At 36.0% G+C, this 27,170-nt stretch overlaps 2 protein-coding genes across 2 annotated transcripts in view; one reads left to right on the top strand and one right to left on the bottom strand.

The window, feature by feature from the left end:
- The window catches only part of LOC150106147 (putative fatty acyl-CoA reductase CG5065), a 212,891-nt gene that overhangs the window by 165,309 nt on the left and 20,412 nt on the right, over window positions 1-27,170 (bottom strand). The gene's annotated exons all lie outside the window — the stretch shown is intronic.
- The window catches only part of LOC150106148 (histone H4-like), a 214,436-nt gene continuing 204,269 nt past the window's right edge, over window positions 17,004-27,170 (top strand). Inside the window, exon 1 of the mRNA XM_090393894.1 lies at window positions 17,004-17,022. The gene's annotated coding sequence lies outside the window, so the exon portion shown is untranslated. The remainder of the gene's footprint in view (window positions 17,023-27,170) is intronic.

Raw genomic sequence — 27,170 nt, forward strand, 5'->3', positions numbered from 1 at the left:
AGATGGGTATCATCTCAACTCTAGCGCATCGTGCTAGATCTGTACTGTCAGATGAAGAGGAACTAAAAAATGAGCTACAACATCTTAAAAGGACCTTCAAAAACAATGGTTACTCTTCAAAAAGTATCAATAAACAACTATACTACCGTCAACAAAACAACGTAGTAACGCAGGATGTCCGTCAACAAAACAACGTAGAAATATAGGACGACCCCGAAGGCTATATCTCCTTGCCATACATCAGCACGCTCTCCAAGAAACTGAGTAGAATTTTAAGAAAGTTTAACATAAAAACGTGCTTCTCTACTCTTCCCAAACTAAGATCAAGTTTAAGCAATCACAAACAAGCTCACAACCATCTACAATTCCGAGGTGTGTACAAAATCACATGTGACTGCGGAAAACCATACTATGGCCAAACGGAAAAGTCCATTCTCCTACGTCTCGAGGAACACCAAAGAGACATCGCTTACAAAAGAACTAGAGCTAGTGCCCTCTCAAGCCATGTCCTGTTTTCGGGTAACACAAATAATGAAGGCCGCCAACATGAGATAAACTGGACAACAACTTCAAACCTGCCACGACGAAGTAGAACGCCGCATAATCTAGTCTAAAGAGATTGCCATGGACCCTCTTCATATAAACAGTAACCTCAGCTATAATTCGCCTGACTCTTTTAGCTCTGCTGTCAGATATTGGCACACACTTGTGAAATCACACGCGCACAGATTTCTAGCAATAGAACTTTAACACGGACTGTAGCTCCAGTTCAAAATAACTGTAGTTTGTAGTCGATTTTATATTTTTATAATTTATCGTTTTATAGTGACTCAATGTTTCTTTCCACACACGCCTGAAGAAGTTGGCCACCCCGATGAAACATGTTGCGTATTTTAATAAATTTCATTATTTATTCTAATTCTCGGATCTCAGTCAGTATATAAAAAGCATGAACATATCCCAATTCTGAGTCAACACTACTAGTCATCATATATATATATATATATATATATATATATATTTTTTTTTTCTTTCTTTTTTCAAGTTAGAGTTACATTACATATCTGATTCCAGTCATGACTAAATGACGAAACATTGTCGTTTTACGGCACAGGGCATACAGATGCAGTTCCAAAGGAAAATTAATTTAGTCACACTATTATGGAAAAGAGCCTTAAGACTTGATGAGATATCACTACGTATCTTGAGGGAATGCTCCAGATAGTTAACAATTTTACCTTACCTCTTTAACTAGCTAAAGTTCCAAAGAAGCAGAAAGAGGGCAAAATTGTTTCATTTCATAAAAGGAGAGGATAAGACTAAGGCTACGAATTTCAGGCTAATTTGTTTCTTTAGAGTTCTAGTAAAGGTGTTAGCAGGCTACTGAGAACCAGGATTCAGAATTAGGTTCATGACAACAACATTCTCTTTGCTGTAGAGCATGGGCTTGCTCACGGAAGATTGTGTTTCAGCAACCTACTCACTTCCCATAAAAAGATAACAGGTGCATTGGAATGCATATATAAGAGTATATTTAGATTTTGGTACAACCTTTGATAGAGTGCCACATGACAAGCCGGTAATTAAATTGGAACGGATGGGGTTGGATAGCAGATTGGCTGCCTGATAGGTATCAATATGTTGTGCATAGAAAAGTTGATAACCAAGAAGAGGAAAGTCACTAGTGGGGTACCCCAGGGGTCTGTTTTGCGCAAAATTTTAAATTCTGTTCTTTTCTAATAAAATTGACTTTTGCATTTTTAATTAGTGTTATAACACCAGGATGGAGCAGGAAAGGTAGACCTTCACTATGCATTGTAAGTTTTGTCCAATCTTGCTTCCACTTCTTTGGATCCAGAGTTACTGATTCCCATTTATGATCCAGGTAAGTTCCCCCTGTTCTAATCCACACACTTCGCGTTTCCAGACTGCTTTGATTTTTCTCAAGAAAAAGGTCAGAAGATTCTTCGTGAACGTGATTTACACGTTTTCCAGTTCTGTTCGCTTCTAGTTCTGTCAGTATCCACATGGTTTTAGATATTGGGAAGAAGCCTCTCGCCCTCTTCTTTTCTAACAGTATTTATCCTGCAGTTGGCTAATTATTCCATTATTCCAATTGGGGTGATAACTGAAAAGGTAATCTCTGTAAACAGTGTAGCTAACCTTCTGTCGGTTTTTTTTTTTTTTTATCCTTTCCTCGCCTCATACAGAGAAAAGTGTGTGATTTTACCTCCCTTGTTAGCGACTGGATAACCTTTCCATTCTTCGACTAAATGCTATTACAGTATATCATGATCACTTGTGATTTTTTTTTAGAGAGCAGAATGCTTTTCATCATTCGGTGCGAGAATCCCCGTCTTGCTTATTGGAGGTATGAAGCAGCTTGGCAAAAGGGTAAGTTTGTGCTGTGGAGCAGGACTACCACGGCATTAATGAATATATTGCATTTTTACAACGCAAAATTGAAACCCTCGTAGGATCTTTCTTCACTGTGCTAAACTTGCAATGTTATGCTATGCGCAACATAACATAACATGCTATAGTAACTTACGGTTTATATTTGCTTACATATTTCTTTTTTTGCAACATTCCACAGCAGTATTCATTGCATTTTAAGCCAGATTGGCGATTAGTTTTAAAGCAAGAAACTTATGCATGCAAAAAATATTTGCGCTCCATAATTCATATGCATCTATGGCTATCTCACAAATGTCATACATTTCTCAGCATTATCGTGAATGTGCAAATATTGTTGTAAAATATCTTGTCGACGGCGAATTTGACATCTCTATAAGGGAAGTACGCGAGGCTGTTTCAGCCCTATCTAACTTTTGGAGACGGAGGGAGCAGTCACTCTTAACAATCAGAGATAGAAGGCCTATGACTATCAATGATCATTTAGACGGCATCCGGAAATCGTGTGGTCCCTTACCTTTACAGGAATATATATATGAATTTTTTTTTTTTTTTACTTTTCGATTTTTTATCTTATTTTTGAGGATTTAGCAGCAGTAGCGTGCTGGGGGTGGACAGTTCACGCGTACTCAAGCATGTAAACACGAAGGTAAATTTAAACAGTTTGAAAACGATAAAATATCCTGTCAAGAGCAGATGGTGCCAGGCCTTGTGGTGGGCTACACGTTTTCCTAGGCACTGTTTATCAGTTAAAGTGTAAGTTAATATCCAGAGCACCTGTTATTTCCTTAAAATGACAGGTGTGGGTAAAAATAAATAAAATAAAATAAAAAATATTTTCTCATCTGTTTTATATTTCATATGTATTACTAATGATTTTTTTTCTCTCTTCATATTTTCAGATTCCGTCTGAAATGAGACCCTGGCAGAGTTATCAGACTTTATTGAAGAATACGTTCTGTGATCAGTATTCGAGAGAAAAAGAGAGAGAGAATGATTCTATTTCTACAAGCCTTGCCAAATTAGAGAGAAGATATCACCAACAACTAAAATCAATCAGCAGTATTTTTAAGGTCGACGATGTAATAGTTGATAGCCAGAACTTGGATAAAACATTTTATGAGGGAAAAAAATCAAAGGGACCGCTCTCTGGTGTGTTTGGTATGGTAGAAAAGCAAAGTTGCCTATATCATCTCTGCAGAAATTGAAAAATAAAGTCAAAGAGCTTACGGAGTTTAGATAAAACTGTCTGATTGCCAAACAGACGGTAACTAGGTTCATAAGAGCAACTGTTACTTGGATATTATGACGGATTTTCTACTTTTAAAACTGACTTAGATAACTTAAACGCTGTATCGCAAAGAAGTTGTAGATAACTTCTTTGCAATATTGATAATCCTGAGCAATTGATAAGAATTGCTCAAGATTATTAGTTTATTTTGTATAACCTTGGTACTAGCCTACAAAAAGAGACTAGGACACAGACTGACATCCAGCATGCAGTTCTTTTAGAATAGCATTAAAGACTGTCTTGGTTATAAGACAAGCCAGTATTGTGCATAATTTATATTCCCTAGCAAGAGAGAGAGAGATGGGGGCGGGCGTTGGCTTTTCTTCTGGGAATGATACGATAGTCATTATCTGGTCAAGGTGAACAAGAACCATGATGAAACATCAAAAAAGCTTTCTGCATCAAACTGTGAAGGTGATTTACAGTCCTTTGCAGCTTTCTATCATATTTTGATAGACTTCTTTTTTAATAAAAAAAAAGTTTGCGAAGGAAAAGCACAAAATTCTGATAAAGATAAACTCTAGAAATAGCTAACAAAAGGAAGGAAGAAAACGAAGAATGGAAGTCTCCAAAGCATTGCCTCACCTTTTACGCTTCCTCCTTTATTTTTAAGAAACTTGAGTGCATCATTAAATAGCGAACGTTTGTAGTAACAAGAAGGGGGGGAAAATACATAAACGGAATTCATAAATCTCTCAACACATTCTCTACCGGTTTTTAAAGGTATATTTTCAGTTTCATTAGTTGATTTATTCCTAAGGTCAAAATAAATTGATAAAAATCTATTTCAGATGTTAATTGAATAGTTACAACAAATTCTAGCCTCATTACACAAGACACGAGAGAAAGAAAACAAAATCAGACGAAGATTAGAGTTGAACGTTGCTACTGTGATATATTCTTCCCTTTTGACATATTCCCATCAGGAACGTAAAAATAACAATGTAGAATTGCGCATTAAATTTAGATTATGGGTCTTCATGACACGGCAGATCAAGTTGAATTTCGGAGATAATCTTTAGAATAGATTGCATTAAAATCACTGAGAGATTTAAAAGGTGAAAAATGTGAACAAACACACCAAGAGATTAAGTTTAATTTAGCGTCGCTGATATTGTGACGATATAATCACGAAAGAGCTGACAGTAATTTAAAATGACGAAATTCATCCAAATTTACACCCGATTTTCACTTAAATTAAACTATTTCAAAGATCGTACTTCGGCAATACAGAAAATGATGTTAGAAAACGTAAACATCTGGTTCTAGTCTTCCAAAACAAACTCTGCCCCATTCGGATATCATCATTAATATCATTAAAGACAAAAGTAAGACTATACCATGCAACCAGTAGATCCATCTTCTTGTATGGTCCGCAAACCTCGAGAATAAGCACCAAAAAAAAAAAAAAAAACTACAAATCTAATTAACTCCTTCGGAACTACATATTTCAGACTGACCCTTGGATACACTTGGATGGACCGTGTCACTAACTCTACTGCGCTAAATCTGGCTAAGCAAGAACCACTTCTCAATACAGCCAAAAACGTACAACTTAGAATAACTTGGTAGTTGGCTCTTTTGGTCAAACTCGTATGAGTTTGGCCAGAAAGAAGCAAACTCAACTCTTAATATAAATAAATTGTCAGAAAGCTAACCAATCAAATAAGCAAAGTACTTAATCTCGATAGCAAATGTTGTAAACCTAATAAGAATTTTTGTTTTATATTTTTTGTACAAATAAAGTTTGGGGATGGTATTTTTTTTTTTTTGGATCCCACTATTCTTGATATCAACTATTGGAATTCTTACTTCCACAGAGCACAATGGAGTATAGAAATGTTGGGAAAATCTTTCCAGTCTTAGGAAATTGAGAATAACATGCGAAGAACTGTGTATCATTTTGCGACACACACACACACACACATTATACCAGCGTAAGTATACTCAATATACTCTATATACTCAATACCCTGCTGAAACGCATACGACTGTAAGATGGTCATTTCAAACAACCTTGACTGATTAGCTGTGAACGCCGATATTCTGCCATGCACCAAAGACGATTCAACTTTTTGTAGGCTGAAGTTGTAGTAGATAGGACTAGGAAAAAGAGCCAACAACAAAGAGCTGACAATGGACCGACAGCCTAAGGCCCGAACCCTAAGTTGTCGGTCCTTTTTCAGCGAAGATTTATAACGCTGTATGGCGAAGTGTTTTATCGCCTGTATGAGTTGATTCACGTGTTCAAAATTGTCCAAGCAAATATCACTGATATTAATGCCCGTCAGGGACTGATGAGAACATTACAAAAGCCTGAGCCCTCATTCTTGATAATGGGAAACAGAGACGATGAAGTTGCAACCTACCTACAGTCACGGTTCTCTAGATAAAGTATGCAATAAGAATTTTATTGAATACTTTATCTCAGTAATTTATGAAGTAACTAGGTATTCTAGAGAATAATTGAAGTAGTTCTAGTTAACGTTGTAATGATCCGTTGTATTTCTAAAACAGAACATGATTTTCACTTTTATATACATTTTGTATAAGTCCGAGTGATAGTACGTAATAATCAAGAACGAAATAGTAAAATTAATATGCTAATGCCAATAATGTGAAAAAGACATTTGTTTATTTACACATGATAAACTATAATGGAATTCTAATTGCAAGCATTTCTTTTTTTCACATAAACATTTTGTAGTGTTTGACATCTTTGCTTACATACACAATTATATTGAAGCCACCACAAGAGGCGTTTTATGATTGGGTAGCAGCTCGCTGAAGAACGTTGAACCCAACTGCCCAAAGAAACTGAAGTCTTGAAAGACCGAACAGAATTAAAATTTATTTCTTTAATGATATGATTTTCAAGTTCAGAGAAGACAAAGGAAGAAGAAGAATATTAATATCTAGTGGAGCAGAAAAACATTAAAGAGCTATTAAAGGGGTTGAAATAATGGTAACTAACGTCATAAACTGTCAAGTACAAGAATATAACTATAAATTAAACAGAATACTACATTTGAAACTAAGGAGAGGGGAAAATATTAAATATTATCAGTGTATATAATGTAGTCTGTAAGGGAAAGAAACTAAAGCTGGAAATGCAAAGACTTTAAAGCATTTGATAGAATAGTAAATCGACATAATAACCGCATTAAAATAAGAAACATCTGAATCATTTTTCAGAAGTAATTAATAATGTGTGCACAGAAAACCGTTCTCCAATAAATACAGAACAAAGACAGACGGAAGAAATTAAACTAACCAAAGAAATAAAGAATTAAAAGGAATTAAAACATCAAGAAAAATTTAGAGTAACAAAATTAAGAATTCACAAATCCAGTGGCGGCTCGTCCATAAGCACTGCAACACTGCAGCACCCCCAAGGAAAAAATGAAAAAATTAAATTTTGTTTGTGTTTATGTTTATAAATAATAACAATGCTTACAACATTATATATATATATATATATATATATATATATATATATATATATATATATATATATATATATATATATATATAAATGCAGTACAACATGTTAAAGGTTACAGCTTGTGTGTTGACATTGATTGAATAATTAATAATTGGAATTGTTCGATTAACGCTTTAGATTACGAAACAAATACACTGCGATCTAACCCAGTGTAGGAATTATCACGTTCAACCAATCGCAGCCAGACTCGCCGATATTCGTTTGCGCTTCTCATTGCACGTAAGTAGAGAATCTGACACTGCTCTTTGGGCAGTGTATGCTTGCCCGCGTTATTCTTTATTGGTGCATGTTCGTGGTGAGGGTGAACTATTTTTTGCAAATCTTATTTTATTCGTTAAAATAACATATTTATATTTATTATAGATACAAGGCTCAATTATGACGAGTGTCACTGTTGAAAATGAAAATATGAAAAGAATTATATTTTTTCATTTATCCTTACACGAAACAAATGCACTGCGATCTAACGCAGTGCGAGAATGATCGCGGCAATTGCAGGTAGACTGTGATTCGCGCATCGATACACTGCTCGTTTGGACAGTGTATCGATGCGCGTTATTTCTCTGAGATATGAAACTTTTATTATTGGTGTTTGTAAGTGGTGAGGGTGAAATATTTTTAATAAAGCAATTTTTAAACATGTAAATTTATTTATTAATAAATTGGTTACTGATTAGGAAGAAAATATATTTTTTTAAATTTTATTTTGTATATGCAGCACCCCTACTTAAAATTTTCACCGACCGCCACTGCACAAATCAGATAAAATTGGAAAATACAGACAATAAATGACTGGATCGAAAAACGCAAGGAAGAATAGAAAAATCATATGGAAAGAATGCGGGATAATATGTGGGCGAAGTAAGTCAGTGGCGCACTCGGGATTTAATTTTGGAGAGGGACCCGAGCACTGAAGATTTAATCTTGGAGAGGGCCCCGAGCACTGAAGATTTAATCTGGGGGGGGGGAGGCGAGTTGAGTAGACGATTTACGAATACACACTACGAATTGCATACGACCTATGACTCAGCATCTGCAGTGATCGCCAATACATGACAAATAGCATAGAAATAGAAGACACAACATAAATTTTAAAAAAAATCAATTTTAATTAGGAAAAGATTTTTGGAAATTTTTCTAGTGTTTATTATTTCCCTTTTCTTTGGGGGGGGGGGAGGGCCGAGGACCGAGCAGAAGATGGCGGGGTGGTCTTAAAAGCAGCGGATCTACAAGCAAGTGGGGTTAATTGTGAAACAAGAAGAAATGCCGCGTCATTGCTTAAAGAAAACAAACAGTAACCCCGTAAATCCTCACGTGAAATCACTGATGTAATTTTAAAATTTTGGTAACCGATAGCCATTAATTATCGTAACAGGCATTCATAAGTCTTTGACATTTTCCTAAGCTGTTTAAACCATATGTTGAACAATCAGACAATGTCAACATAACAGTATGGGATTCAAAGAAAATCAAATGTGTTTTCCTCTTCATGGTCTCCCTCCATCGCTTTTCTTTCGAGCTACTTTCATTTACATGAGGTCGTTCCATAAATAACGTGTTTTCACCCTCGTCTCGATTAACCTCTGTTTTGTTTATTTTGACATTCATGCACACATATTGCTATGCTAATTATATGCACGCATTAGTCATTGACTGTGCGTTAAAGAGCTGCATGTGATTCAGAAAAAAGGAATGACTACCGATGCCATGAGAAATAAGTCACAGAAAAAATATTCTCTGAGAAATCGTCTTCATCTAAACAACTGACCTCATACTCCTGTTACGTATGCCAAAATTCAGGCTTCGTTTGAAGAAATATTTCTCACGCTTGAGGTATTTCTCAAAATCTTACCCCACCAGAATATTACAAAAAAACTGTTAACATGTCGAGGTAGTAGAAACTGATCTCTTCACATTCTTTGATTGAAAGACAAAGGAATTTTTAAAGACGAAATCGAAATGATTGTAGTAGAAATATAAAAAAACCTGGCATAGTGAGACAGATTCGTTTTTTCCTACTAATACTAAAATATAAAACAAATAATGATAGCCGATACAGTAAACACATTAATCGCATTATGCCCTTTGCATACACACATGCTGGTAAATGAGTTATTCGCAGCTTCCTGCGAAGCAACTCACAAGAAATGGCTCGCACATCACAAGAGCCGAATCAGCCTTCTTTGTGGGGCATTTACAGAATATAAGAGAACTGATTCAGGGTCTTTCACCGCGGAAACCAGCTTTTTTTTTTTTCTTCTTTCCTCTTGCGAAACTAAACAGGAAAACCGACCTGAAAACAAATGCAGCTGACATACATAATACACCTGGCTCATAGTCTTGGTCGCCTCATTATAATTCTAAATACCCACGGTCATCAGAGTCTTCTGACGTAATTAGTCTCGCAGTCTGAATAATTTGTTCACATGTCTGCCAGAGGTTTTGGTAGCGAAATTAAGTGCCCAATACATCGTTTATTGCGGGATTCATATTTTATTTCTTTGCTGTTTTTTTTTTCTTTCTGATTTTATATTTCTTAACCCTAACTCTCGGCTAAAAATAAAAGAGCGTCGAGTTGTTTGGTAATGTGTTTTAAGCAACGAAAAAGCACCTGTAATAATATTATTCTATACTGTGGGAAAGACAAGATCTTTCTTTAGTGAGAGTTCAGTTTGCGCAGAAATTACCAAAGAATGTTGGCCTACAGGATTTCGATAAAAGCGAAATGATACAAAAATACTGTCAGGTTACTGGAACGCGAACACTGACCTATCTATTACGTCACCAAATTGAGATCGCTAAGGAAAATCCAGGTTTATGTGACCAAAGCTTTGGCTGTGCCATCTAGTTTCACAACAAGCACACTGCGGCGTGTCTATGAATGGGCGATAAAAAAAAAATCGTAATTGGGGGGAAAGAAGTTAAAATTTCCCGCATTGCTGTTTGTGTGCATTATGTGTGCATTATATTAAGTGACTGCCTATAAAACTTTGGTACAACATGTACGCGTGATATAACCCATTAAGAAAGTAAGAGATAGTATCTGTTACAAACTATTCTCCAGGTTGAAACGCTACATAACTAATTCTATGTAACCGAGAGATAAGAATTGGTGATTATTCCTTGAATTCACAAACTGGTTATATATATGTAACGGCGTTTTTCATACAAGTACCATTTGGCTTATGCAAGAATTAGTTATCATTTCTGAGAGCAATAGGCATGAAAAGATATTCTGACTGCAAATGAATATTTAACCACCGTACTGGCCTTGACACGTTCATATGTCCATAATTACATGGATGCGATGTGCCCATGGAATCCATTATAACCGTTGGATGTTATATTATATTATATTATAGAAAATAATATGAACACGAAGAGCAAAATTTTTATGTTTTATCTGTGTGGTCTAGTTTAGGTGGTTAAAACTGACACCCAAACGGCCACACAGATAAAATACATTAACTTTAAGGTCAGCAAGCTATAAACGCCCACTACCACATTTCGAAATACCTACTCGTTTCGTTGAAATACTATTTCAACGAAAAATCGCTGAATAAGTTGGGAAAACAAGAATTATCCAAATGAAACATTCAGAAAAAGATTCCATGGACTTCCAGGAGTCTTCTAAGACAGCGCTTCCTAAACTGTGGGCCACGGCCCCCTTGGGGGCCGTAGGTTTTGTTGAGGGGGGGGCCGTGAAATAATGAAAGCAAATTTAAAATGTTTTAAGACTAAGTAGATTTTTTTTATTTTAAAAGAAACGTATTTAACTTTTATTATTTATTATTTCTTTTTTGTTATATATTTTATATTTTAATGGAAAAACTCACACATTGGTGTTGGTTCACAAACTTTGCTTCCTGCGTATTTCGGCGCTTAATGAATATTAGTAAATATTGCTTATTCATATGTTTCATTTCAAAGCAGTGGTTAATTGGATTTACTTCGAATGCTCTCCAGGGAAGCTCCAAATCTTCCTGTCCCTTTCATCAGGCGTTCGTAATCAGGGACTGTTGATATTGGCTTTATATACATATATACATATCAAAACTCGTTTCATATTATCACTGTCATCCGAGCTAGTTTTCTGTTACCAATAAAAGTTTCGCATATACTTCACACATGAAAAAAAGCTTAAACAAGTTCATGTGGGAAGATAGTAACTCGCTTGCAGTGGTAAACAACACGCCCTCCCTAACAGCCACTATACTGCAGAGGCAATAAAAACAAGCACTTTTATTATGCCAGTGAATAAGGTATGAGGAGTCTGTGTAATGTATTTGTGAACAAATAGTGCAATTAGAGACAACTGGGATAAAAACACTAATTAATGAATCACATGTTCCCTCATACAGAAACTATGCTGTATATATAGACTGAAACAAAACCATATGTTGCATGGGCAAACACAGTATCTAAAAACTATTGTTATTAATTAGATATGTGTGAGTTCGATTTCCCAAGGCAGCAATAAAATTCAACCGAACGTGTTAAAATTCGTAAAAGTGTTAAAACTAAGTAATATATATATATATATATATATATAATGAATGTTATGGCAGTTTCACATATGGAATTCGGTTGAAGAGAGTTAGCATTTCAACTCAATTGTCAGCTATGCTTTTATCTTTCGGTTGCGCGATCTTTTGTTAATACCGCACCAATCATACACACGTTTTAATAACCTGCCTTTGCTGTCTATTTCGCGTTAGGCTTAATTACCTTAAAGGGAGAAAAGTCACAAAAGAGAAAAATATTCCTGGTCCGGGGATTCCTTATATTTAGGTAATATTCACTAATTTCATGTTATCAGTCTGTGGTGTGCCAGTATCGGTAAGTGGTGATATTATTTGATCTATTCTACGTTAAAAAATTTACCCCTGAGATGGATAAATGGCTGATAAAAAATATAAAAAAATTCCCGCGAACAATCAGAAGAAGCAGAAACAGGCAAAAAAAAGGACAGTATTTCATATTTTATCAGAACAGCCCGCATCATCTTCAGAACGGTAAGAGGCAAAAAATGTAATATATGCATTTGATTTTGCAATATTCGCTGTGTATGTTTTGTATTGAATATAAATACAATAAATATAAATATTATAATAATATATCTCTCTATTACGATTTTTTTTCGAGGGGGGCCGTGAAATATTTTAATTTTTGCAAAGGGGGCCCTGACATCCAGAAGTTTGGGAAGCACTGTTCTAAGAAGCCTGCCTGTTAGCATAGAAACACTAAATCGTTCTTGCAGCTACGAATACAGTTTAGTGTTTCCACCCCATGATAACAAGTGAGGAAAAACAATTTTTATGATAAAGTGGGCACAGACAGTAAGATACAAGATATCGTGGATAAGCCAAAGGTTGAAAAGGAAAAGAAACATCCTTATTGGATTTCCACATCAACAGGTTACGTGATAGATTACATAACAAAACATTGCATTCTTCTGGATTGCGCAGAGTGGTGTGCCCTTCCGTAATGAATCCTTGGAGGTGTCACGTGATAATAAGATAATAATAATAATATATTGAAATGAGAGTAGATCAAGTGCTTTGAGGGCTAAAGTGAGTGACAGGTGTAAAGGGTATTGTTTAATAATACATCGTCAAGATTCCGTATGCAATCAACCATTACTAATATGCTGTAAGCTTCCGACATTTCGTAGGAGGAATTGTCTCAAAAAAAGAAAGAAAATTATTTAAAATGAACAGAAACCCCCTTTCTTTATTTAATCACGGTCGCAAGGAGAAAACCTTGAAGGTGACCTTGACAGCTGCTTGATTAAACAACATGCTTTGTACTGTCACTCAGCTGTGGGCTGCTTTTATTAGCATTATGTTTCAAAGGATCCCCTTTTCTCTTTCCTTTCCTCCCCTCAAATTAGTCTGCGGAAGGGTTGGATCACATCTTATCATTTGTTCTTAAATAGGTCGTTAGGAACCATTTCATAAGTTAATGGTGTCTTCATTAGCCCACATCTAAGATTTAAACGACTTGTCGGTAGTCGCCGTGACGTTTTCGAAGCTCTTACTGCTGAACAGCCACTAACAAAGTACTTTCCGGTGAGTGAGAGGACAGACTTGTTACATAATCATGCACATTATTTCAACTAGAAGGATTTGATGCCATGCATAATTATTAAATCTGATGTAAAGAAGTAAACTTATTCGAAACCAACGTCTGAATGTCTTTGATGGCTGCAGAGTTGCGCGAAAGTTCAACAGAAGTATTCAACGTTAACTACAAGGCACAGCAGTTCAATGAAATTAATGTCATCCAAATCCTTGAAATTATTTACGACATCTGCATTACACCTAGAAATTTATTCTAGCGATTCACTATTCTGTCATTAAAAGAATGATTTACAATTTATTAAGCCTAACCTCCAGTAACTTCATTAGTTTAAAACTCAGGCCCTCCTAGTAAAAGTGAAACCCCATCATTCAATTTCTTTCTTTTAACAGCTTTGTAAACTTCATTGAACTCCCTTCTTGTTCGTGCTGCCACCTACAAAATCAAAAATCTTTCTTCATAAGAGAAGCCAAATCATTCCAGATTCTATCACTTTGGTGTCTTTCCTCTGAACTTTCCCAAGCATATTAATACAGACAGGAATTGCAAACTTCTGAACAATGCGTGCTTCTTCTTTCTCTTCTTTTATCCTTCTGACCATTGCACGATTTACCCCTAAATGCAATATTTTCCTGATATGTAAATAACGTGATTTGGATGCAATTTTGTGAATAAAGTGGGCATTCTGTATGACCCGAAATTCGTCTATCGAATTTCGGGTCGAAATAATTGCATAACATGAAATTAAATAAAAAGCAGGAAACTATAAACACCTTACTGAACAAGAATGATTTTTTTTTCGGTTGGTATCTGAAAACGTGCAACTCGCTCATCATGCACGTGACTCATTGTCAGCAAGTTTAATGCATGGTTTCTCATAGCCCATTTTTTCGAATTGTTTGATTAGTGTGGACCATGTAAAAGAGAAAACATGTGATTCTGCATGTATTTCTTTTATTTATTTTCTTTGTACATACAGCGTGAGTTAAATGATCTTGGTTGGAAACAAGGACCAGAATATCCTAATAAGACAGCGATCTGCATGTTTTATTGTAAACTCAATACTGGGATGTAAATGTTTCAAGTATTGAGTATTTTTATGTCCCAGACCAAATTATGAACAAATACGCACACCTGCACTATTTTTAGTCATATATAGATAATGCTTGTTGCTCGCATAATTGCACTGTTGTGAAGCTGAGACGAGTTGGTTGAACCTACAGCCAGGAGGCCTTCTTTCTGCTTAATGTTGTCAAGGTCTTGTTCTTTTGTCACCGCCGGCAAACTTAATGGTTAGATAATCCGATGCCCTTGCCCCTGAGACCAAATACACTTTTCAATTCCACTTTAGGTCTCGTCCATAAGCAGGGTAGGGGTTTCACATTAGGTGACAAAAATCGTCTATCATCTAGAGGCTTTCACAGATCCATGTCATAGTAGGCTTCGAACTCACGGCCTTTTGTTTGGACAGCGGAGATGCCATCCAACTAAATCAACAATGTAATGTGCATGTGTGTGTGTGTGTGTAAATTTATACTCAGCTTTTTTTTACATATATGTCAACACCACACACGAGTGGTCCCCTAGACCAGGCTTCCCAAAATGTGGACCGTGGCTCCCTTGGGGGTCGTAGGTTTTGTTGAGGGAGGGGGTGAAATAATGAAAACAAATTTAAAATGTTTTAAGACTAAGTAGTTTTTTTTTAATCTTAAAAGAAACATATTTAATTATTATTTATTTATTTTTGTTATTTTTTATATTTTAATGGAAAAAAATCACACATCGGTGCGGGTTCACAAATTTTGCTTCCTGCGTATTTCGGTGCTTAATGAATATTAGTAAATCTATGCTGATTCATATAACTTTCATTTCAAAGCAGAAATCTAAGAATTGCAGTTTCAAATATTTCACCTGATATTGACTTTTTGTGTAGCAGTATTGAAATACATCTTTCACATTAAACTGTTATTAAACTTCTTTTATGTTTTTAATTCTTTCTTTATTACTAATCGTTTTACGTTTCATGTTCTGGTACTGCAAATGCACAATAACAATATATCCATCTATATAACAATATGAGATAATGTGCCATGTCAAATGTGTATGTAAGATGCTAAAAATGTAATATTTGCATTTGATTTTTGCAATATTCGCTGTGTATGTTTTGTATTGAATATAAATACAAGAAATATTATAATAATATATGTCTGTATTACGAATTGTTTTCGAGGGCGGCCCGTGAAATATTTTAATTTTTCCAAAGGGGGCTCTGACATCCAGAAGTTTGAAAAGCACTGCCCTAGTGCAAAACAGTGCCGTGGGGAGGGGGGGTATTGTTAGAAGGTCTACAGACACCCTAAATACAATTAAACATTCTGTAGGTAGTTTTCGGTATTGAGACCACATAGTAATATAAAGAATTTATTAGAAGTAAACAATTAAAAAACCCCACAAGTTTCGTCCGTCGTAAGACTTTTCATCAGGGATAATGATACATAAAAGTTTTGCACAACAAAAACCTATTAACGATTAATTACATGTTTTTGATAGCTTCACAACTGTTAAATAATTGGTAAATCAGAATACAAATGTGAAGTTACAAAAAAACAAAACAAAAAAACATCTAATATGTGTAATTAATCGTTAATAGGCTTTTGTTGTGTAAAACTTTTATGTATCATTATCCCTGATGAAGGTCTTACGACGGACGAAACTTGTGGGGTGTCAATTTGTTTAATAAACTCCTTATTTACATTATAATGTGATCTCAATACTGAAAACTACTTACAGAACTGCTTAACCACAGAAACCTACGTGTACAACGATTAAACATTCTCAATTATTTTACCGCCACATCCTTTCCCTTTTGGACCCTTCTTTATAAATTCGGGTAACATTTGCACTTTCCGTAAATATGGCGTAGCCCTCATTATTACAATTATATCGACCATCGCGATCCTTGTCTGATGTAGCATCACCGATCAAGGGAAAGTGTGTCGCATCTATCCCTGGAATTTTATTGTGTCTCATACCGAATTTTGTGGTAATTCCATTCTCAGTTTTTAAAATATCTCGAATTTCACCGGAACGTGTGTCTTAACGTAAATGTAAAAATCATTAGCCATCTTATTACAGTAATGTTATTTCTATCGAGTTCTGCATGTTCTGCCTTAAAGTCTTATGCGTGTGACGTAAGACGTGATGTTATTGGTAGATAAAATAAGAAAATGCCGTGTAACCTTAACTGACGCCAACGTTTTATTTTAGTTCTCTGATGATGCAAGAATTTGTTTAATAAGGAAGATAATATCAAGTTTTAGTTATAGTTCCGGCAGGTGAACACTTTCAATGCCAATCTGAATCGCCAAGTAATTTAGATAAGCGTTTATTGGTATAACTTGTCAAATTAAGTTATTGAAAGGTGTTTAACGATGTGATAAACGAAATGTAATTTAGTTTTACTCATCTTATCTGCCTCAGTCATTTAGAAAAAAGAAAAAAAAACTTTATAATGTGGGTTCATTCACTTTGCCTAAGAGATAGAAAGTTTTGGTTTTTAGCTGCCAATATTTGTCTTTTATAACGTCAATTCTTGTGTTCGATACAAATGAAATAATTGAAATATTTGCAAACCTCATGTCTATCGTTGGACAGATGACGTGTCGAGTAGGAATCACAACAACTTTGGAGACGGCTAACTGACGAGGGCAAATTGACATCGCCGGGTAATGTAAGTTGCATTTATTACACTTAGTTGAAGTTTCTAACACTGAGGAACACTGAGGCCGTTTGACAATAGCATATTCTAGTATAATAATAATAAACACGGAAATAATCCTTTGTGTTTTTCATAATTTCGAACACTCAAAAATTGAGAGGGGATTTCTCGTCAGTACTGTTGAAAGCATAAAATAATGCATGCGACCCTTGAAAATGATCAAGTTCTAAGGCAAGTGAATGTCCAACTTTCTTGTCTAAGCAACCTTTTTAACATCATTTTCCCTAAATGGAAAATTAGTTTTATTTTGCACTAGTCCTTCTGCTGAATCAACATTAGTTATTAAAATGTTCATTCAGAAAAAAACATAGGTTACAACACCTTTTCATTAAAACTGGGCCGTTTAGACTTTCTGAAAGTAGGCCACTGGGATGTTCCGGAGCAACTAAGGCGTCTGCCAATTGCATTGCAAAGCAAGAATTGATCAACAAGGGCATATTAAGCTGAGATTAGGTTAAAAGCAATTAGTTAAAATTGATTTTCTATCAGAAATTCGACTTTATATTTTGAAAAACTAATTTCGGGAATTTTTATATCTCGAAGACAAGGGGGGGGATGCAATTAAAAAGCACAAAGGAAGATTTAGGAAAATGGAAACTCTCAGAAGATATGATTAAGACTTTGTAGCGAAAGTGGAAAATAGGGGAATGGCTCACAAAAACTATTAATCACAAGAAATTAATTATGAAATATCAGTCGCTTTCTTCACACCTTGAATCACCCACGAGCACCTGCTGAGGTAATGTTTGATTAATTTTTTGATGAGTTTACATCTAACTTCTTGAAAAGTGTCGTTTTACAGCTGGCTGGATGGTTATTTTGAAAGGGGTGCTAATTCAGGTCCATAGTTCTTAGATCGGAACTCAGTTTGCACGCCAAAGCACCTTCCGATTATCCAGCTTCTCTTCATTCGGGTCGCTGATAGTGCAGACTAAGTACAGATTTTCCTTTGGACGAGAAAGTACGTTTGCGAATCATACTCAGCACCTTCTTCAACAATTTGTTCATCCAGAATACGGTAGATAATCCGATGTCTTCGTGCAACACTGACCAGCTCATAGTTGCTAAAGAATAACAGTATTAACCTTCCCAATTTAAAGTAAAACAAGGAGGAAAGTTTATTAGGAAAGCCACAAATCTTCCGTGTTAACTTCATAAATCAGAAATTCTTAGATCGGAACTCAGTTTGCATTCCAATAGTTGTTAGAAAAGCCTTTCAAATGGAACCTTTTCTCACAAACGTCTTGCGAGTAAATTATGAAAATAGTAATTTTGCTTTTGGGATATGATTTAACAGCGCCGTACTACGGGGAAAAAAAAAACAAAAAAACTTGTTACTTTCTCAATACTTGTTTGTAGTTAAATGCACGAGATATTTTCACAATATTTGTAGCAAATTAAAACGACAATTCTTTCTAAGGCAGTAAGAAAGCACACTGCCCTCTTACGATTAAACACAGTAATAGATCTTCAAATCTCGGCAACAGACAATTAATGAAAAATTACTGACGTTAAAAAAAAGAAGAAAAAAAAAACAAGTACATTCCACTTAACTTTTCCATCTTGCAGAAACGTTATTTGCGGATGCGATAACGTAGGTAAGCATACGTTAAGCCCTTACACGTGGCATGTTTTCAGTGCAATGGCCTCATCCTTTCTCCCCTTAATTTGAGTGCTTCGGTGATGTTGCACCCTAAAAGGGCCCCTTTATTTCTACCTCATGTACCTTCGTGCGTCATGATGACGTCAAAGAATACTCTCAGTGCATGAGAAATGATCCCTGTGGGACCCAAAAATCTTTCGAAGACAGGGACAAAAATCTCAACGCCTCGATGAGAGTGATTAATGCAGTCAAAGGTGAGTGACTGCGGGCCTCACTGATAATAAGAGTTAAAATTGAGATGGTTATCATACAGGCATTTCTATTCAATGCGCTACTTATCTTGTGGGGAGAGACTTATGTTGCACACCTGCTTCTTTTTCTCACCAATCCGCTCTGATTAACGTTACCTTAATCAGACGATGCTGATTCTTGCGTGGAAATGCATCTGCTGTAATACAGTCGAAGCATGTCGCTGATTAAGGTTAGTGGCTCAAATGAAGTGAAGTTCTTCACTTTTGTATTGATACCGACTGGAACTGCGTTCTATTCGAGGAATTTTCTTGATATCCGAAGTGATATCGATATCACTCTACGTTTGCGGGAACTGAAATATTCCTGTAAGATTTTCCTAGTTAACAGCAGCCAGAAATGAATATTCTCTTTTATGTTTAGAAAATTTTCCAGGAAAAAATGTAACATATTCCCTTCTAGACAATATTTATTCGAAGCTTAAATATTATTATTATTACATGGAATTTCTATAGTCTTCCATGGGTTAACGCTGGATGCACACACTAAATCTAGCTCTTGTGGCAACTCCATTGAGGCAAAAAAAAAAAAAAAAAAGCTAGTATTTACTCAGTTCACAGCCGAAGTAATTGAAAGAGCTTGCATAGAAATGTCTCTGAAATGAATACATGGCATACTATTGAAACGCTGAAGTTCATAAACCGTATTCCTTGCTTTAAAATAGGAATGCAAAGAAACAGTATTATGTACACAGCTTGGAAAGAAGTTAACGGATACCCCATGGACATTATGCGCCATGTCACGAGTCAGTAGCTGGTATAAACTGGGGAAATATGATGCTCCGAAATCAGTGCAACTGTGTCCGGGTGAAATGGCTACGAAAATGGAACTGATGAAATTTGAAACAGGCGATGTGATAGGATACCATGTTGCAGGCCTATCTGTTCAGCAAATTGTTGACAAATTGGGCCATCCCAAGTCAACAATCAGTGATATCATACTGACATGGGAGGCAGGGAGACAACTGCAAATGCTACTCGCAGCGGACGACCCACCACACTCACTGAACGTTACCGTAGGATGCTACGAAGAATAATATATAAAAACCACCATTCGTCGGCCGACACGTTGAATCTAATCCGGAGTTTTCAGTGTGTGTGTACAGTGGGTTGTGGAAGCTTGGAATCTGCGTTATGGGGAGAAAATCACGTTACATCTTCTACCGAGCAGATCGACGGATATGGATGTGACAGATGCCATGTGAACGTCATCCACCAGAGTGCATAACCCCAACTATGAAATTCGGAGGTGGTGGTGGTGTGATGGTATGGTGCTGTTTTTCCTAGTTTGGTCTCGGACCTCTGTTCGTGGTGCCATGAACGATGATCTCCGAGAGTTATCTGAACATTCTGGACAATGCAAGCTTCCTGCCTTGTCGAGTTTCTACGGAACTGATCATTGTCTCTTTCAGCAAGACAATGCACCATGCATAAGTCTGGCCCTGATTTCAATCCTATTGAACATCTGCAGGATGAAATGGAACGTCTGATGAGGTCAAGAGACATCCGTTCCACAACAGTGCAGGACCTCATTACATACAGGAAGATGGTCCAACATTCCCATTGATCATTGTCGTATGCTTGTGGAAAGTATGCTCCTTAGGATTGCAGCATTCATCGCAACAACAGGAAATCCTACATCTTATTACGGTGGGTATCCTAGTATCCTTACACTATGGTGTCCGTTTGATTCTTTCCAAGCAGTATATACGGTATTATACAGTGTTTTGTATCGTATTTGTCTCTTGTATTATATAACATCTTGAATCACGAACGCGAAATAACCTTACGTATCATTTTGCGTCTGCTTTTGTTGTTATGGCTTGGAATACTAATCATTCCAATCATGGCTTCTAATATTTACGTGGATGTCGAAAAATGTTCTTACATTGAAGAAATATCACTAAAACTAGTATAATTCGTAAAAGTAAAGAACTACTGTTAAAGGATTTGATTTTGCAAAGGTTTAACTAAACTTTAATTCTCCATTACATTGTAAGAATTGTGGGGCTTTCCATTCTCACTGGATGCTTGATGCTATGATAGAAATGTCAGCTGCATACTGTTGCCTGTTTGTGTTAAGAAGAAAAAAATCAACTGGATTTTTGGCAGGAAAAACCGCGCTGTATCCATATTAGACCAATTAATCCACCTTCAGTTGAAAAGTCCTTATAAAAGTGTCTCGTATCGAGGATGAGATTCCAAACCATGTTTTGCTAAGTTATATACACGTCAAAACTCTTTACTCACGCATAAAGACAGTTTGTACTTGCTTTGCCTCTTTCATCAGTTCATAAAGACATATTTGACGAATTAGCAGTTTCGAATTTCTTTTGAATCTCTTTCTACTATTGTTTCCAGAAAGTAATGGACTCATTCGTAGCTTTTATAGTCCTGAGTCACTCAATTATTGTTGCAAAATATTGAAACGAACATCGGATGTTACTAAGATAGAATCTTGTTTTCTGTTGTTGAGTGCGCAGTTAGTCAGCCATTCACATCACTTCCTCTGTACGCTTCGGAGCTCTCGGGCATGAATGTAGTTACAACTGTTGTCAGCATCATATCCGTGTTACTAACTACACAAGAATTGCATCTTAAGTTAGAAATGGGCTCGATTAGTCACAAAGAACTTTCTTTAAGGGAAATAAATCATTCCCAAAACAGCATTTAAACCTTTGCCCTTGCTCTGATCTGACGATAAATTGTTCTTTTTTGGTTTCTCGTGTTTATCTGTGACAGATAAAAGGAAGAAGTTTCGCCTCCACTATGAATTCGACGAAGAAAGGAAGGACGTATAAATTTCCAACTAAATAACGAACGAAGAATAAATTTTGAGGATAAACATATTTCGAAATGCGTACCCCATTTCAAAACACTGTGATCCTCAAACTGACAGTTTTATGTGTGTGTATATTTAACAACAAATCTTAGTTCCCAATATGTACGAGAATTTTGTTGTTAAGCTGATTACCTAATCTTCACTTCTCGCTGTTTTAGATTCAATGACCTATCAGAAGTCCAAGTAGCTTGGCTTCATAGAAATAAAATATAAATCATCGAACGCGTTTTTCCCAATAGGAAGTAGACGGAATTCTTTCACTCCTAACTAGCGTGTGGAAATCTGTAGGCACGGTGTTCATCTATAACTATAACCAACAGTTGAATTCACTGCTACCTATGATTTTAGCAGGGCAACTGCGGGCATTTCGTGTTCCCAAACCTTTACTCGTATTGCCTGAAACAGCATGAGTTTTATGGTTAATTTGTTCTGAGTTCAAAGGATATGAAACCCTAAATTTTCAAGAAAGAGAAGTAAGAACTGCCTGTCAAAAATGGATTAACTTGAGAAATGGGTAAAAAGCTGTGTGTGAGGGCGAATAACTCACCTTCAGCTGAAAGCTCGTTATAATGGTTCTTAACATCTAGGCGAAATGGTAATGCACGTGCTTCCAAATAAAAGCCATCTTGCTTATCGACAGGGGCTATTTCTAATCGCCGGTTTGAATTTCAGGAGGAAATATATGAAGAACAGTATATCAAATATGCACTCTATTCAAAACATATCGGTCCTCAAATTGAGAGGTTTATATGCATATATATTTAATAAAAAAAGAAAAAAGTTTTAGTTCCGCAAATATACGTCTCAAGAGGTTTATTTTTGAAAGTAAACCCTAATTCCCAGATAACAAATATATATATATATATATATATATATATATATATATATATATATATATATATATATATATATATATATATATATATAAATCGCTCTTGTCTTGCTTTATTTAACAATATAAAGAGGGGTGAATACAAAATTGTATACCATAGCTAGAGATATATAACACTGTTAAAATGAAAAGCTTGAAAATGTTTGTAACTTCGGCATTTAATTAGAGGTGACCACACACGCACACCCACATACAAATCTGGATTGACGAATATGATGTGCTACTGGTACAAAAAAGATGTTTATAGGACACGTGACCGTCAGTCATACAGAAGAAACGAGAGTATAAAATGTCGTTTTACAATTAATTACTAAGGCTGTGTATGTAAATTGTCTATTTAGGGAATTAGTCATGTTACTGGAAAGTTGGGATGAAAAACCGAAGTTTCACGTAATTAAAAAATAGCCTGCCACCTTCGTATGAAACAGGCTTGATCTTTGGTTGAAAAGAATTTCTAAAGATTATTTGCAACCTAAACGTGATTCGAACCCAGCTCTTTTGAACCAAAGGGCGTCACTGATATTGTCTGAGCCACGGAAGATTTGTAGTTTTGTCGAACTGGTAGTTTTGAACACACCTACTCTCCAACCAATAATCTACGGGTTCGAACCCAAGCCATGGGCTTGGGTGTTTGTGGTTGTCTTTAGGTGAGAGAAGAATCACACCGCTCGTCGTCAGAGCACTTTCCACTTATTGGAGGTGCGAATAGACTTGAAAATGCTCCATTTTTGGTCTTTAGAGCAAACTTTCCGGATTATGTAAAAAATTAAATAAGCAAATACAAAAATGGTAAAAATAATTCTTAGCACTGGCACGATACCATAGGTTCATAACTTATTGCGGGGGGGGAATACATACAAAACAGTACATGAATTTTATTGCCTGGTGTGAGAATACAACCCTAGTTACTGAAGGCCTTCAAGTGCATTTAAAAAAGTTGCATTCCTCAGGGCTTCAGAGAATAACGTGGACAAGGGGCTGATATTTCGAGGAGCCATTGCAACACTCGTGAAAATCATCCAGAAGACTGCTGCCATTATTCACTGTTCAGGAAAGAAATGCAATTATTATACAAGGTCATAAGACTATGTTTACAGCCACCACAGCTCAGTCGCTATAGACGAAGCCCTTTGGTCGGAAAGACCTGGGTTCGATTCCCGTCGGTGACGTGAGGAACCCTTATCTGGTCTCTTTCGACAAAAGGGCTTTTTTCACCCGGAAACTCGGGTTTTTCGTTCCCTAGAACAAGCAAACCGACCCCGTGAACATACACATCTACAGACATAGGAGACACACCGGGAGGCATAGGGCTAACCACCTTATCCTCGAGTTACGATTGCAAAGTTCAAGAATACTTGGAAGGGTCGTGGGCGCTTAAGTGCCTGTTAGGACCACTGATGATCATAAGACTATATTTGTATTATTCTTCTTGAGTCCTGAATATCTGGGAGATAACGAAATGCTGAGGTAAGTAACATCGTATCAAAAGAGCCAATGTTACTTACCTCAGGAACTAATGCAGCATTTCGTTATCTCCCAGATATTCAGGACTCAAGAAGAATAATACAAATATGAAGTTGTAGAAAGGCTCACAGAGTTTGATGATAACGGCAGTAAGATTACGAGACATCTACGAGTGTAAGGGAATTTATAAGAAACATTTATAAGGAAATTTATCAGGTAGATGTAGGAGAGCTGTGATGGAAGAGGTTACTCGAGTAAGGTGTGGTAAGGCAGTGACGTTCTTTGCATTGAGAAAATTGTGATGTATTGGGATTCGTTTTTAGAGTGCACCTCCGTTGACCTTCCAGATGTCACCAGTTCCTTAAGGCAACAGACTCAGCTTCTTCGGCCATAATTCCAAACACAAACAACATATCACTCAAATAAAATTTGAAATTTTGATTTATTTTATTTTGGGAGGAGGGAAAAGGCAAACAAGGTAAAATAATTTAACTTACAAAAGCTTGAAACAAGTTTCGTACTACGTACATCGCCAGTGGATTTCTTTTCCCAGTCGAACCCTCAAAAATATGTTATTATTTTCTTAGAGTTAATCGATGTTTGATGCAGGCTATTAAGGTTTTATCCCGGAAATTCAGGTTTTTATCCCTCCCCGTAACTTAGAAACAGACTGTAAAACCAACAGCATCTCAAAGAATAACACCAGTTAGGATTTAGGAACATGAAATCGTGGCAGCTGTTCGTCGTACTGTTATCCCGATGTCTTGATATCGCTGGTAGCCAAGAAATCAGCTATTAGGAGAGTAGGGGGTTGGGAATGGCTGCTACCGAATTTCAAAAGTTAAAGCTAAAAGAATTGTGCTAATTCTCCTTACCTTTGGGGGGAGGCATCAGAGGACCTATTTATCCATTTAATTTATTGTTCAGTAACGTAATATGGTCCGTTTTCGATCTGAAAATATTTAATTGAAGCATTTTTGTCTATAAGAGTATAAAATATTAAGTTTTTAAGATGCTAAGGACTTAAAATGATTTTAAAAGCTTTCACCTTATACACACCATTATGTTTTAGCTATAAGCATCTTTATAATAATGAAGAAATATTAAATAATAAAGAAAATGCAACATTTACAATCTTATTTCTTTCACATTCGCTGCTAGTTTTAAAGATGTACGAAGTGGGCATTTCGTTTTCAACAGAAGAGTATCCGAAATCGCATACGGAAGCAACTGCTACATATATTGACCTCTTTGATGTTATTAATAACCCACCTTTACTGGTCATCAGTGTATACAGCGCTTCATTGTTCCCAGAATGACCCACTGAACGCATATTCTTTAGGGTGCACGCATTCTGTAATGGCACAACCTCACCGATATATTATTACCGACGGCCTCATTTTTGTCCTGCTGTTTGATCATGGATATGTCTGCCCTATTTCTCAACAGCACATAAACCGTCACAAAGTTCAACTGTTTCATGCCTTAAATTTCTTCTTCAGAGCAGTCAAGTATTAGAAAATCAGCTGGAGAATTCTTAGTTAGGTCATGCAAAAAACTGTTTTCCATGTAACGTTCTTAACTACATTTCAAAATTGTTAATAACACTACCATAACGCCCTCTCAGTATTTATTTGATGTTCTTATACGTAATAAAATCTAGAAATAAAAAATGCATAGAAAGAATTGCACTGCATTTATTGTTATTATTTTTTTTGTATACAGAGAAATGTTTACGCTAGTCTAGTTGCACGTCCACGAAGGTGCCAAGTGCTAGCCGATGTTAGAACGATGGCATAATGACGTCATATCCGGTATATAATGCCACAAGCTGTCAAGAATAAAAACTGGTTAAATTTTTTTTTCGTAATCAACTAGAAAGCAAAATTAAAATCAAAATTTGCTTCTTTTTTTTTAACATCTGTCATATTTTAAAAACTCCTTACTATTCAGATGGGTTCATTACATTCAAGTCGTAATCTTTCCATTATTTTAATGATTTTATATTTCGCAGTTAGTCTGTGTAACAATCTGATAACCTTTTTGCTTTCATAATGCCAGATCGCCAGTAGCAAGCCCGCTATAAGTTCAATTCCAATCGCAGAAGGAAAGTTTCTAAGTTCTTCTTCAGCCATTTCCAGAGTTAGTCATTGTTTGGCACAGGGAAATATTTTTTCTTCCTGAAACCGGAATTTATAAACCGCATTACAAGTAGACTGTAGAACTCTCACTATTATACGAATGTTAAGAGTTTTGACAGCAGTCGTTTGTCGTACTCTCGCTCCCGAGATCTTCAAATTGTCAGTAGCCATGATTCCAATTACTGGTGATAACTAATGGCGGACATCGGCTTCCTACCCGATTTCCCAAGAGTAAGTTAATAATATTATTGTGAAATCGGATAGGAAGTCGGTGAGTCTATCGCGAAAGTCGTCTTTTTTGTGATCAACGTGCATCATTTACTTAGCTGTTGCTGTTGTTATTATTCCATCCTTCCACAAGCAGACATTATTGCATCTAGGATGGCCATGAACTCACTTGCTACAATTATTTTCTTATTTAATTTGGGTCATTGTGTTTACCCGTAGAGACTAATGCATTCTCTTTTGTATAATTGTAAAATACGTTCTTGCTACTAATGACAATTTATATAACAATATTTGCAAGTCATTTCACGTTCTGCTGGTAACGCACCTCGTCAGCATAACACATTATGTATATAATCTGTTTAACTATTTAACCTGATTTTTCTGATTATTTTATAAGAGATGTGAACAGTCTTATTGCGTTTCCTTATACGTGCTTACACGTACATTTACGAAATAAAATTTTTAGACGACCGATAATTTAGCGACCTTCATTCTGGAAGCTAATTTAAAACACAGATATTTAAGCTATGCATTTGGTTTTCCCAAAGAATATCAAAGTGGGAATGTAAATTCGCAATTACCAAATTATAAACTGCCAGTTGTAATATCACATTATTTTGAA

The sequence above is a fragment of the Typopeltis vanoorti genome, chromosome 6 (assembly GCF_054136105.1).
Source record: "Typopeltis vanoorti isolate ZY-2024b chromosome 6, IOZ_Tvanoo_1.0, whole genome shotgun sequence".
In the NCBI taxonomy this organism is placed as follows: domain Eukaryota; kingdom Metazoa; phylum Arthropoda; class Arachnida; order Uropygi; family Thelyphonidae; genus Typopeltis; species Typopeltis vanoorti.